The sequence below is a fragment of the Scyliorhinus canicula genome, chromosome 8, assembly GCF_902713615.1.
Source record: "Scyliorhinus canicula chromosome 8, sScyCan1.1, whole genome shotgun sequence".
Classification (NCBI taxonomy): Eukaryota; Metazoa; Chordata; class Chondrichthyes; order Carcharhiniformes; family Scyliorhinidae; genus Scyliorhinus; species Scyliorhinus canicula.
The window spans coordinates 187,732,889-187,746,846 of NC_052153.1; the positions used below are offsets into that span (position 1 = coordinate 187,732,889).

Below are 13,958 nucleotides of genomic sequence, written 5' to 3' on the forward strand. Positions count from 1 at the left end.
CTTCTACCTTCCTGGGTCCCGTATCCCTCTATTCCCATCCTATTCAATGTATTTGTCAAGATGCCCCTTATTTGCAGTAAAAACATCCCTGTTGCTATACTCAACTCCTCTCGCTATGAAGGCCGACATAACCATTTGCCTTCTGTACCTGCACGCTTACCTCCAGTGGCTGATTGCACGAGGACACCAAGGTCTCGCTGAGTATCCAACTCTCTCAATTTATACCCATTCAATAATAATCTGCCTTCCTATTTTTCCTACCGAAGTGGGTAACTGCACATTTATCCACATTATACTGCATCTGCCATTCATATGCCCACTCACTCAGCCTGTCCAAATTCCGCTGAAGCATCTCTGCATCCTCCTCACAGTCACCCTCCCAGCCAACTTTGTATAGTCTGCGATTTGGAGATGTTACATTTAGTTCCTTTGTCCAAATCATTAATGTATAATGTGAAAGTTGGGGTCGGAGCACAGATCCCTGCGATACCACCCATTAGCCACTGCCTGCCATTTCTTTTAAAAACATCTATTGCTGAAGCAAGCCTATAAAAGTGTCCAATTGACCAGAATTTTTAAATCAACATCATAACGGAAAGTGATGAGCATTTTATGCCTCCTTATTTTGTGTAAATAAAAATTGAGCCATTGACAAGAATCCGGAAAAATAGCTACGTTCCACCTCATCATAAAGCTGTATTTTCTGCCTAACTGTCGCAACATGAGTTTGGGCTCTCAGCAAATTAATCGATAGGAGGTGGGATATTTCTTTGAGTTCTGACACTGTTGCAGCACGAGACAAATATATCCAGTAATGTGCCCAGTCAGCAATTTCTGCTGCTTGCATTGTTAGAAACTTTCTAATGCTATATTAGTTACGCTTGACAGGATTGCATACGTGGATTTGACGTTTTAGTGTTAACTTTTTTTCAATAATGGACAATTAGTTGTCTACTGTCAATATTTGTTTACTAATAAGAGTGAATCATGCCCAACTCACTTCACCACAGGCATACAGCATTACATGGGATCACACTTCACGTATTCAAAAAGAGGCACTTACTGAAATTGTGGGGTGATTGAGTTAGGAGGTAATATGCCTTATAATGTTTCACTCTGTAAATAAACGCAAGACTGAGTAACGACTGGCTCCAGTATCCACCTTCACCAATCTAGGGAGGAGGTGTTAGCGTTTCTGGAAAGTGTGGAAATAAATAAGTCCCCTGGGCCGGATTGGATTATCCTAGGATTCTCTGGGAGCTAGGGAGGAGATTGCTGAGGCCTTGGCTTGATCTTTAAGTCATCTTTGTCTACAGGAGTAGTGACAGGAGGACTGGAGGATAGCAAATGTTGTCCCCTTGTTCAAGAAGGGGAGTAGAGATAACCCCGGTAACTATAGATCAGTGAGCCTTATTTCTGTTGTGGGAAAAGTCTTGGAACGGTTTATAAGCAGATAGGATGTATAATCATATGGAAAGGAATAATTTGATTAGAGATAGTCCAACATTGGTTTCTAAAGGGTAGGTCGTGCCTCACAAACACCTCATTGAGTTCTTCGAGAAGGTGACCAAACAGGTGGATAAGGGTAAAGCAGTTGATGTGGTGTATATGGATTTCAGTAAAGCGTTTGATAAGGTTCCCCATTGTAGGCTATTGCAGAAAATACAGAGGCATGGGATTCAGGTTGATTTAGCAGTTTGGATCAGAAATTGGCTAGCTTATAGAAGACAAAGGGTGGTGGTTGATAGGAAATGTTCTGACTGGTGTCCAGTTACTAGTGGTGTACACAAGGATAGGTTTTGGGCCGCTGCTGTTTGTCATTTTTATAAATGACCTGGAGGAGGGCGTAGAAGGATGGGGCGAGTAAATTTGCAGGTGACACTAAAGTCGGTAGAGTTGTGGGACAATTGCAGAAGGGTGTTACAAGTTACAGAGGGACATAGATAAGTTACAGAGCTGGGCTGACCAGGTGGCAAATGGCGTTTAATGAAGAAAAGTGTGAGTGTTATTCATTTTGGAAGGAATAACAGGAAGAACAGAGTACTGGGCTAATGGTAAGATTCTTGGTAGTGTGGACGAGCAGAGAGAATCTTGGTGGTCATGTCCATAGATTCCTGAAAGTTGCCACCAGCTTGAGAGGGTTGTTAGAAGGCGTATGGTTGTGTTAGCTTTTATTGGTAGAGGAATTGAGTTCCGGCGCCATGATGTTCATGTTGCAGCTGTACAAAACTCTGGTGCGGGCCGCATTTGGAGTCTTGCGGGCAGTTCTGGTCGCCACATTATAGGAAGGATGTGGAAGCATTGGAAAGGGTACAGAGGAGATTTACAAGGATGTTGCCTGGATATGGAGGGAAGATCTTATGAGGAAAGCTGAAAGACTTGAGGGCTGTTTTTGTTAGAGAGAAGGTTAAGAGGTGACTTAATTGAGGCATACAAGATGATCAGAGGATTAGATGTGGTGTGACGTTGAGAGCCTTCTTCCTCGGATGGTGATGTCCCAGCACGAGGGACATAGCTAGTAAATTGAGAGGAGATAGATATAGGACAGATGTCAGCGGTAGGTTCTTTACTCAGAGTAGTAAGGCGTGGAATGCCCTGCCTGCAACAGTAGTGGACTCGCAACCCGAACAAACATTCAAATGGTCATTGGATAGCATATGGACGATAAGGGAATAGTGTAGATGGGCTTTAGAGGGGTTTCACAGGATGGCGCACATCGAGGGCCGAAGGGCTGTACTGCGCTGTAATGTTCTATGTTCTAACCTGACTTTCCAGATTATCAGCAGAAATGAGTGCACAAGATGAAGGTTCAAAGCCAAAACAAAACAGAAAGACAACTGCAATTTTTGGGGTAATTGAGTGACATGACAGAAAGTAAGTATAAATTCTCAGAGTATTTTTTAAAATTTGTTTATGGGACGTGGGTGGCGCTGGTTAGGTCAGTGTTTATTGCCGTCCCTAGTTGCCCTTCAGAAGTGTTGGCGAGTTGCTTCTTTAACCGCTGCAGGTCTTGAGGTGTAGGTATGTCCACTGTGCTGTTAGGGAGGGACATGGCCGGTTGGCCCAGCGAACAGTGAAGGAACTGCAATATATTTCCAAGCCAGGGTGGTGACGTGACTTGGTGGGGAGCCTCCAGGCAGTGGGGAGCACCAGGCGGTGGGATTCCCAGGTATCTGCTGCTCTTGGCCTTCCAGGTGTGGTGGTGATCGTGGATTTGAAGGTGTTGTTTCGGAACCTCTGGAGTTACTGTCGTGCATTTTTATAGATGGTACCCGATGGTGACTTCATTGGTGGTGGAAGGATTACTGAATGTTTGTGGGAAGGGGGAACAATCAAGTGGGCTGCGTTGTCCTAGATGGTGTTGAGTTTCTGAGTGTTGTTGTCATCCCGGCAAGGTGAGATTAATTAATCCATTACCTTCCTGACTTATGCCTTGTAGATGGTGGACAGGCTTTAGGGGGGTCAGGAGGTGAGTTAACTCGCCTTTAGAATTCCTAGCCTTTGACCTGCCCTGGTCACCACAGTATTATAGGGCTAGTCCAGTTCCGTTTCCTATCAATGGTAACCCCCAGGATATGTTGATGGTGGGGGATTCAGCGATGTTAATGCCATTGCGATTGTCAAGGGGTGGTGGTTAGATCCTCTTTTGTAGAAATGGTCATTGCCTGACACTTCTGTAACACGAATGGGAACTTGCCACTTGTCAGCTCAAGCCTGTATACTATCCAGGTCTTACTGCATTTTGGACATGGACTCCTTCAGCATCTGAGGAGTTGCGAATGGTGCTGAACATGGTGCATCCGCAAACATCCCCACTTCTGATCTCAGGCTGGAAGAAGGTCATTGATGAAGCAACTGAAGATGGTTGGGCCCAGGACACTACCCTGAGGAACTCCTGCAGTGATTATATGGAGCCGAGATGATTGACCTCCACCCACCACAGCTATCTTCCTTTGTGCCAGGTATGACTCCAACCAGTGGAGAGTTTTCCCAACTTCCCATTGACTCCAATTTAGCTAGGGTTCTTACTCGCATACCATGTTTTTCGCAACCGGCGTGTTTTGCACTGACACCGTGGACTATTGGGTGTGGGTGTTCAGGCTTTTTGCACCCATTATGGAGATGCAATGAGGTTCCTCCTGTAGCTTCCAAATCCACCTGATGGACACCAGCCAACGATCCCGTACGTAGATCCCGACGGCCACCGGAGAGGTTGTGCACCCCTAGTCCAATTGCGGTGCCAGGTTGCCATCAGGTGGCAGATGTGGGCGATGGTTTCCCCGGCTCATTTGGAGTCTCCTCCTGCATGCATCTGTCCTGGGAAGTCCTGGGACGAACATGCGGCGCCGGTAAACACGCTGCCTCATTGGGTGCCTCCGTCACCGGGGCACCGCCTCGTCCTGTCGGGCGGCCCTCCAGCCTGGGCGGCTGCCACACTCACCGAGCTCGACGTCTATCACCCCTCTCACACACTGGCACCCACCTTCCCATCCCACCCCCACACGCATCGGACAGAGCACAGAGGCTGTTTCCGTAGGTGTAAAAGTGAGTTTAATGACGAACATTACATACACATGCCCTAGGCCCTATAACTAGTCTGTGCCCTGCACCTGTGCCAACTTACTCAGTGTCAACCTTTCTGGCCTCTACGGGCCCTATGACTACATCTAGGTGGTACAGCAGAACTGGAGGCGGACTCCTGTGATTCCTGCCCTGTGACGAGGGTCCCCTTTGACTGCCGTTTTCCTGGGACTGCCCTGCCCTGCAGGCGGACTTCTGAACGGGCCCCAGAACCTCCGCCTTCCTCGGGCCTTCTCGGGTGCCCGGTGGCCGCTGGGTTCTCTATGGGACGGGAGTGCAAGCGGATCCAGCACCCAAGGCACCCCCGGCACTTGGTGCCTGCCAGTTTCTGGATGCCCACCCTGGTATCGACAATGGTCTGTAAGTTTGCAGCCAGGAGCTCAAGGAGTTGGCCATCCCTTTCTGTGTCTGGGTGATGCCTGCCAGCACCTGGCAATGACGCCGATGCTCTCTGCCGTGGCCCGCTGTGACTGGGACAGGTGGTGAGCGCCGCTGGGATCTGCAGCTGGCTCTGGCTCATGGCTGCCTGTGAGAGGGCAGCCATGTCCTGGGCCACGGACGTCGCCTGCAGGAAAGCCTTGCATACCTGCGATCCATGTCCAACACCGTCGCCCCCATTACTCCCATCGCGGACCTGTGCGGTTTCGGTCTTGGTGACAGCATGACGACACCACTCCTGCTCCTCACCTGCGTCTGCAAGTGCTTGCAAGCGGCCTTCACCCCCGTCACTTGTCCCTGACTGCATCGGATCTATGAGTAGGTATGGGAACTCGAGGAACCCGGGATCCGTCTGGGTGACAGCTGGTTGCTGGGGCCGACCTGCCCTCGGCTGCTCCTACCTCCACCTGCTGTACCGGGGCGGCTGTGTGATGCGCACCAGTGAATGTCCCAGAAGCCTCATTGCTAAGGTGACCAACTGAGGTGAATGTATCTGCGATGGTGGAGGCTGTAGGAGATAGCAGTGGGGTTATGTGGAGGTATTCATCGGACCCGAGGTCCGGGGTCCTAGGGATGGCGTGTCCTGTCCATCCGTCCCCTGTGGGTGGGTGGCCTGGGCACCCGTCCCCTGCGTGTGGGTTTCCTGGGTTGGTGTGTCATGTGTCCGTCTCAGCGGTGTAGGTCCCTGGGGGGGGGCTGTTGCTGTGGCTGCCCTCCCCGTCGGTGGATGAGTCCCTAGGGTGTTGTCGCCCTTGCACTGGATGGGGACAGGCTATGCCTGATGGCCCGATTCAATCTAGGCACCGGTTGGGGGTGGACTACATCGCCTTGACAGGGTTCGATCACCTGGGTGGTCCTGCATCGACACAATGCAGCATGCATGGTTAGACATGCAGACGGGGGGGGGGGGGGAAGAGAGAATGGAAGGAAGGTTGGTGGGGGGGCCGCGAATGGAAGGTTGGGGGGGGGTCTCTCACTTGGTGGTACGCCCCCGATCTCAGCATCGGCAACCTCCCGGTCCAGGGTCCGACTGAGAGGTCCGTGCCCTCTATTCATGCACAGTTAGGGGCGCAATTCAGGTGGTCCCCCTCCAGTCCTGGGCACGCTCCCAGTTGTTATGGGCGCGCTTGGGGGGGAGGGGGGGGGGTTATACTTGGTGGACATACTGCAGCCCAGTGGTTGTGTGTATTTGGCATAGGTTCACAGGTCATCATGCCAATGCAGCTGGGCATGGGTGGTGGGTGCAGCCATGTGGGTCAAGCTGGGGTTGTACCGACCCCATGCGGAGGGGGGCGGTTCCACATGTCTGGGCATTGGTGCCAATGGGAACAGTGGGGGATACTCACCCTGGCTGCCCAGACTAGGTCATCGAGCTTCTTGTGGCACTGGCTGCCTGTCCTGGGTGTTATGCCTACGGAGCTGATGGCTTCTCCCACCTCCCTCCACAGAAGCCGGGTGGTGTTGGCTCGCCGTGCCAGCAGGGTATAGGGCATCCCTCCTTTGCTCCACGGCGGACAGGAGCACCTCCATATCACGGTTCCTGAAAAACCTCGGCGCTGCACGGCTAGCGGCCATCTTCCCACGTTGCCTGTGTGTGTGCGGGTGACGTTCTATTTCAGAGCAACGCGGCGAGGCGGCATTATGCCGCGCACGTCTGTGACGCCATTCCGGCCACGCCGTCACGCTTCCCATGACGCCCGGGATGGCCCCTTCAGTGGCGCAGAATATGCACACCTTTGATCAGGTCGCGCCGGTGTCGCTCGCGCTGGTTTTGAAAATGAATGAAAAATGAAATGGAAAATCGCTTATTGTCATCACGAGTAGGCTTTCAATGAAGTTACTGTTAAAAGCCCCTAGTCGCCACATTCCGGGCGCCTGTTCGGTGAGGCTGGTACAGGAATCGAACCCGTGCTGCTGGGCCTGCTTTACAAGCCAGCGATTTAGCTCAGTGAGCTAACACCAGCCAGCGGCAACACTTGACCGCGATATCGGAGAATGCGGCCCAGATGTCTGCTGTCTTGAAAAATTTCTTGTGGAAAGCAGTCAGTTCCTGCAGATTTGGTGGAACAAATGGGACATTCGGCAGTGACACAAGATAGAGGACACAATGATACCTGGATTTCAAAAATGGTCTAGACACTAGGCACAGGCTGCAGTACAATGAAAGTGTCATAGGACATGAAGAATTGGGATGGAATCAACTTTAGCAGACACAGCAGAATAATCAATGAATGATCCCAGAAATAGCCAAGGAACAGCTAATAGATACTTCAGGGTTAACAATGTATCGTTGAGATAAATTGCCCGAAGCAGGGTTCTTGAAATGACCCATGAAACAGAGAATTCAGGGGCAAAAGGTGAGTTGATGATGATGATGATCAGAACAAACTGTACTAGTCACAAAGAGTTTCAGTCCTGTGTTTAATAGGCTGGTCATATTGCATTCAACTACGCTGTGCTAGATAGTGCTTGCACTTCGACACATACGTGAAACAGATTGTTAAAATATTGTTTAGATTCGCTTAATGAGGATTGATTGAAAGGTGAGACTCCGCACAGACAGTGACCCAAGCAGAATCGAACCTGGGACCCTTGAGCTGTGAAGGCGATTGTGCTATCCACAAGGCTACCGTGCTGCCAAGACTGTGGGAGGAAATCGGAGCACCCTGTGGAAACCCACCCACGAGGAGAAAGTGCAGACTCCGCACAGACAGTGCCCAAGCGGGGAATCGAGCAGGGGGAAGCCCTGCCGCTGATACGCAGCATGCTAACCACTGCTACCATGCCGCCCATATCAATCTTTTCTGCACATTGAATCTTACATAGATTTACATAGAATTTACATTTCAAAAGGAGGCCATTCAGCCCATTGGAGTCTGCAAAGGCCCTTGGAAGAGACACCCCACTTAAGCCCAGACCTCCACTCTATCCCCGTAACCCAACCTAACCATTTTGGACATTAGAGCAATTTAGCACATCCAATTCACCTCACCTGCACATCTTTGTACTGTGGGAGGAAACCGGAGCACCCGAGGAAACCCACCGCAGACACAGGGAGAAAGTGCAGACTCCGCACAGACAGTGACCCAAGCCGGGAATCGAACCTGGGACCCTGGAGCTTTGAAGCAGCAGTGCTAACTACTGTGTTACCGTGCAGCCACTATGCCGTCCCTATTCCATGAAAACTTTCATGATATTAGACACTACTATTAAATTTCTCTTAACTCTCCCTGCTCTAAGGACACATGCCCCACCTTCTTCAGTTCTCCAAATAACTGAGGTTCCATCCTAGTAAGCCACCTTTGCACCATTCCTAACAACTCTTTTCTAAAGTGTCTGACCCAGATGTGGTACAAAATGCCAGCTGAGAAATAACAGGCACAATTTAACAGAATCTTTCCGGTGCCATTTTAGGCAGGTTTGTCTGGGAGTTTCTCCCCGGCTCTGTCGGCGAGTTTCCCACCGCTATCTAACCACATAGTCACTTTGTTGTACCCTGGGGATTTGCTCCCTGGGCTAGCCCCACTGCTATCTAACCACACTTAGTCACTTTGTTGTACCCTGGGGATTTGCTCCCTGGGCTAGCCCCACTGCTATCTAACCACACTTAGTCACTTTGTTGTACCCTGGGGATTTGCTCCCTGGGCTAGCCCCCCCCCCCCCCCCCCCCCCTTAGTCATAGTCACTTTGTCGTACCCTGGGGATTTGCTCCCTGGGCTAGCCCCACCGCTATCTAACCACACTTAGTCACTTTGTCGTACCCTGGGGATTTGCTCCCTGGGCTAGCCCCACCGCTATCTAACCACACTTAGTCACTTTGTCGTACCCTGGGGATTTGCTCCTTGGGCTAGCCCCCCCCGCTATCTAACCACACTTAGTCACTTTGTCGTACCCTGAGGATTTGCTCCTTGGGCTAGCCCACACTTACAATTTTTATTATCATTGGACAGTTGAACTCGGCCAGGCCTACTCCTCAGATTGGAGCACCATTTTGAAGGGTTCCCAAGTGAACTTTAGAGTCCCCCACACCACCTGCCACAGGCAATGTCGCCCAGGACCAGTGCCCCATCCCCCCAAGTGGGGCGGGTTTAGCTCACTGGGCAAAATGGCTGGCTTTTAAAGCAGACCAACAGCACGGTTCGATGGTTGGGGCCCGATAAAGGAAGCATTGTGTGGGGCTGGTTTAGCACACGGCTAAATCGCTGGCTTTTAAAGCAGACCAAGGCAGGTCAGCAGCACGGTTTAATTCCTGTACCAGTCTCCCCGGACAGGTGCCGGAATGTGGCGACTAGAGGCTTTTCACAGTAACTTCATTGAAGCCTACTCGATAGAGTGGAGGTCTGGGCTTAAGTGGGGTGTCTCTTCCAAGGGCCTTTGCAGACTCAATGGGCTGAATGGCCTCCTTTTGAAATGTAAATTCTATGTAAATCTATGTAAAGCATTCAAATGTGCAGAAAAGATTGATATGGGCGGCATGGTAGCAGTGGTTAGCACTGCTGCGTATCAGCGACCCCCACTCCTCAAATCCCCCCTCCAACCTTCCGGACGTGCTTTTAAAGCCGCCTTTCACTGCCACACCCCCTCCCCCCCGCCCTTCATACCCCCCTCATCCCTGCTTTCATGGGCATACCCCCTCTTTAGGTTTTGACCCTTTACAGTGCCACCCTGGCCCCTGGGTGGTCAGGGACAGAGCAGGGTGGTACCAATTCGAACTGACTTTCAGTCCCAGACTAATTTTTCTGCCACAGTTTTCAAATTGTTTCAAGACAATAACCTGAGATGTCACCAACAATGCAAGAAGCACTTTGCTGTTTTTGATGCACTTCAGCATACAAAACAAAGAGTTTTAAAATATAACAGTAAACTATTGCGGTTGATGAAATCTCAGCATACTGCAGTGTGTGTGTGTGTGTGTGTGTGGGGAGGGGAGGGGGGTATTAACAGAGATACGGAGATGTTGTGGACAAAAAGGCAAAGGGGATGTAAATGGGAGATGATCATGGCTAAGAAGGGTGCTGATAGTGATACATTAAGAGATCAGAACGTGTTAATGGCAGAACTAAGGTGAACAGTGTGTCAAAGGAAAACTAGGAACAGGGAATGGATGGCCCTGTTGGGATGCGGTGACGGTGATCATAGGAAAACAAGAAATGGAAAAAATCGCTTATTGTCAAGAGTAGGCTTCAAATGAAGTTACTATGAAAAGCCCCTAGTCGCCACATTCCGGCGCCTGGTCATGGAGGCTGTTACGGGAATCGAACCGTGCTGCTGGCCTGCTTGGTCTGCTTTCAAAGCCAGCGATTTAGCCCAGTGTGCTAAACAGCTAAACAGATGGAAAGTGGGATGAAAAAATGAATCAATGAAAGTAAAATGATAGAAGTAAAAATGGAGTGGAGGTGGAGGAGAGAGTTCATAGTTCGAAGTTGTTGAACTCAATGTCGAGTCCGGAAGACTGTAACGTCCCTAATCGGAAGATGAGGTGCTGTTCCCCCAGTCTGCGATGGGCTTCACCGGAACATTGCAGCAGGCCAAGGATGGACATGTGAATGTGAGAGCAGGACAGTGAGCTGAAATGGCAGCGACAGGAAGGTCAGGATCCTGCTTGTAAATGGACCTGAGGTGTTCTGAAGAGTGTCAGCTTTAGAATATTAATAGGTTAATATCCGAACTGCAGTTGTAACATCAAATCCATGTAATCTCAGATTACCCCAACTTTATCAAAAAGATTAAAATAATTTCAGCAACACATCAAATGGAGATTCTTCAATTAACAATGTCCAACAACATGCAATCTGCCACTTGATCTCACTACAAGGGCTGGTTTAGCTCGGTGGGCTAGACAGCTGGTTTGTGATGCAGAACAAGGCCAGCAGCGTGGGTTCAATTCTCGTACCAGTTGAGAATTCTGAATTCTCCCTCAGTGTACCCGAACAAGTGCCAGAATGTGGCGACTACGGGCTTTTCACAGTAACATCTTTGCAGTGTTAATGTAAGCCTACTTGTGACAATAAAGATTTACACCACCATGGAGATGCGACAAATGGTAGGCAGATCTTTTGTTTATAGGGAGAGACGGAAAATCAAGGGTCACGTCAGCCAACTTGCATGCAGTTCCTTTTGCCAATCAGGCCAACAGTATTTTGCAAATGCCATGTACAAACAAGAAAAAATGTGGAGAAAATGCCTCATTAGAAAGGGAAAATAGTTACAGTCAAGCCAATCTGTAGCGCAAGACATTGCATAAACTATATTTAGCTGGATAATCAGAGTGAACAAACGGCAATGGAAAATAATCCCGCTGCTCGCAGAACCAGACTTTACCCAGACATTACTTTAATGTCTGGGTTGCCACATCTTATATAACAGCAGGAAGCTGCAACAAGTAACATTCATTAGCAGTATTCACTGTGAAACAACATGGGAAAAGAAATCTTGCAAGAAAAAGAACATGTGCCCAAATACTCCTTACGCTGTACTTGTTGAAGTTAGATAGCAAGGGCAATAAAATATTATAGAATCATAGAATTAACAGTGCAGAAGGAATTAACCATGCCAGCCACCTTCGGCAATGTAGGAAAGTAGTGTTAGAACAAGAACTATACCTACTTCATTTCAGTTGTAGACAGAAAATAAAAATGTGACTTGCACACAAATGCTGATCTCCAAGTTGGAAACTTAATTCGACAAAAGTGGTGAACTTTTTTTCCTTCAGAAAGGCATTACTACCTTCTGCTAACTGATTAAGATGCTACAAATGCCACTCTAATTAGTAGTTATTATAAACTGTTAACTAACGCAAATTAATAACACTTTTACGAAGCCAAAACATTGTATGTTAACAATTTATATTAAAGCAGAAAATTACCTTTTTTTAAAAGTTGTTTGAAGGCAAATATCATTTTTCTGTGCTTACCCTCTCAAGTTTTATATGTTTAGAAATTCAATATATACAGTCCATCAGTACATACAAAACTGATCAACACCAACCATAAATTACCACCCAATATTGGCTGGTCAAACATAAAATAAACTCATACTCTGCTTTCAGTTACTTACAATGGTATATAACAAACACAAAGTATTAGAAAATTAATTATTTTTTCTTACTTTATAACTGCAACCAGCATTAGAAAATTCTTTATAAATGTAAATTTTTATATCTGAGCATATTCTTTATGTCCAGCTCCACAACAAGTAAAGCACAATAGTTTCTGTTACCCGATTGTCAATGGAAATATGCTCCATGTACGGTGAAGTCTTCACAAAAAGCTCTTGGCACAGATTACAACACATGGACTTTAGAAAGACGCTGCTTAATACCAATGCATGACCTTTCTAAGATGTTAAATGAAGAAGTATTTCTGTTTGATACGAGCCCATCATTTCCCTGGTTCCTCCCTTCCGTGTTCTCTCTCTCTGCAGACTAAATGCTTTTCCTCTAGCTGCCCACTGCCTCAGCATGTTAAATGCCCTCAGGCTGCGCAGCAATGTTGCACCAGCACGCTCAGTAAAGAAAACCATTAACAGAGAAATATATTCAGTCACAAAGGAATTTTTTATTCTTTGATTGCAACATAAGCGTGACAACCAAGAGGCGGGGAAGAAAAATCTAATTTTCTGTTTTTGCAACATACAGATTAATTTTGGTGCTGATCAGTAAACTAAAACCTTCCGGTATAAACGTGAAATAAGTTATAATATTAAAGTCTTACTGGTTTGGGTATTCATTCAAATATAGCTCCCCTTATTAGTCCAATTAATATTTAGGCAGGTCAAAACTAGTATCATCATCCTCTTTCCAAAAAATAAGCAGATCATAAGACAATATTGGACTAGATGGTTAAATAGAGGCTCTATAATAATGCATTTCATGTTTACATTTCAGTAACCCAGCAAAATGCAGCTTAATGGCCCGGATTTTGTGGTAGTAATAAGTGAAACTAATAGTATTCAATGTCATTATTCCATGTCGACTGAGAACAACCTCCCAGTACGTGCATATACAAGATAATGCAAGTTCTGCAAGTCTCTGATTTAACACTCCTCTAGTGGTGCTGTGTCAAGGTCCCCTCCACACTGCAATTCCTAAGTAATCGGTGAATTGATGAACATTTACCCTTTTACGCTGTTAGCCTCACTGTAGATCCCCATGAAAAAGTTACATATTGTTAAATGAGGAGTAAGTGGGCAGCATAATAGCATAATGTTTGGCACTATGGCTTTGTAGCGCCAGGGTCCCAGGTTCGATTCTCGGCTTGGGTCATTCTCCCAGTGTCTGTGTGGGTTTCCTCCGGGTGCTCCGGTTTCCTCCCACAAGTCCCGAAAGACGTACTGTTAGGTAACTTGGACATTCTGAATTCTCCCTCCGTGTACCTGAACAGGAGCGGAATGTGGCGACTAGGGGCTTTTCACAGTAACTTCATTGCAGTGTTAATGTAAGCCTACTTGTGACAATAAAGATTATTATTATAAAGTGAGGTTTTAAACATAGTAACTTCATAATTATTCATAAACATCCTCACTGGTCCTGAAAAGGTAATTTTATATTTACAGAATGCCAGAGGTCTTCATTAGGATTTTAAAAAGCCACTTTTTCATCATAAAATATTTTTGATTGAGAATCATTTTAGCATCTGTGTGTGTATATGTGTGCATGCGCGTATGTTAGAGTATTTTAAAAAATGGATAGAGGCTCATCGAGTTTGCACCGATCCTCTGAAAGAGCACCCTACCTCGACCCACTCCCCTGCCCTATCCCCATAACCCCACCCAACCTGCACAACTTTGGATATTATGGGGCAATTCAGCATGGCCAATCTACCTAACCTGCACATTGTTGGACTGTAGGAGGAAACTGGAACACGGTGAGAATGTGGAAACTCCACACAATCACTCAAGCTAGAATTGAACCCGGGTCCCTGGCACTGTGAAACAGCAGT

At 47.6% G+C, this 13,958-nt stretch overlaps 1 protein-coding gene across 1 annotated transcript in view; it reads right to left on the minus strand.

Moving 5' to 3' along the window:
- Positions 1-13,958, minus strand: part of rgs12b (regulator of G protein signaling 12b) — a 230,195-nt gene that overhangs the window by 146,436 nt on the left and 69,801 nt on the right.